The sequence below is a fragment of the Triticum dicoccoides genome, chromosome 6B (assembly GCF_002162155.2).
Source record: "Triticum dicoccoides isolate Atlit2015 ecotype Zavitan chromosome 6B, WEW_v2.0, whole genome shotgun sequence".
NCBI lineage: Eukaryota > Viridiplantae > Streptophyta > Magnoliopsida > Poales > Poaceae > Triticum > Triticum dicoccoides.
The window spans coordinates 13,812,505-13,813,552 of NC_041391.1; positions in this window are offsets into that span (position 1 = coordinate 13,812,505).

Here is a 1,048-nt window from a genome sequence, read left to right on the forward strand (position 1 = left end):
GAAAACTCCCTCACCCTCTCACCCCACGAACCCTAGCGCTCCTTCTCCCTCACGCGCTCCCTCTCCCCTCGTCTCCCACATCGCCGCCGCCACCCGCCGATCTCACCCCTCCCTGATTCAGATCCGACCCTGCCACCCGCGCCCGGGCTCCTCCTCGCCTCCCAGAGGACGCCCGCCGCTCTTCCTCTGCCCGTCCCAGAGGCCTCAGTCGGCGGCCTCCGCCGCAGGGCCGCCGTGCTTGTCCCTCCCGCCGCAGGGGACAACATCCGACAGCGCCTGCGCCCGCAGCTGCCGGCCAACTACTTCGGCAACGCCATCATGCGGGACCTCGTGATGGTGCGGGTGGGGGACGTGTTGTCACAGCCGCTGGGGTTCGTGGCGGAGTGGATCAAGCGCACGGTGGCGCGGGTGGACAACGCATTCGTGTGCTCCGTCATCGACTACCTGGAGCTGGAGTCTATTGGTACCCCCTTCGTCTCAAGGTAGGAACTCCCTGATTCGACCCCCCTCTCTCTGGATTTGATTTGGCGCTGCTTGACGAACCTTCTGTTGGTGCTACGCAGCGCGTGGCCATGGCTGCCTGCCTTCAGTCCCTGGTCACGGGGCTTCTCCAGCCGGCGCGTCCTCTCAGCGAGCGGCCATGGAAGGTGAGGGACTCCTCACTCCTAGCTAGCTGCCTCTCCCCTCCCGGCCACATGCATGGAAGGTGACTGACTTGTAAGTATGTGTGTATGTGTTAGTCCTCTATGTTGCTGCTGCTGCCTGGATGCTGATGCTGATGTGTGCTCACAGTGTAAGTCCATCCATTATCCGATTGTTTGTCAGCTTCAGTTAACCAGTCGACTGTTTTGTTTTCTGTCACTCACAGAATTGATGTTTCGCCTAATTGATTGCAGGCTCGCTCGACTTGCCTGTATCTTCTCCACCACCATACTTTTGTAGAGCCTGGTAAGCTAGCTTCAGTAACACTTGTTTTAGGTACTCGCTGTCTGCTTCAGTAACTCTGAGACACTCTGGTTGCACATTCTATTCATTTCTGCACTGGGTT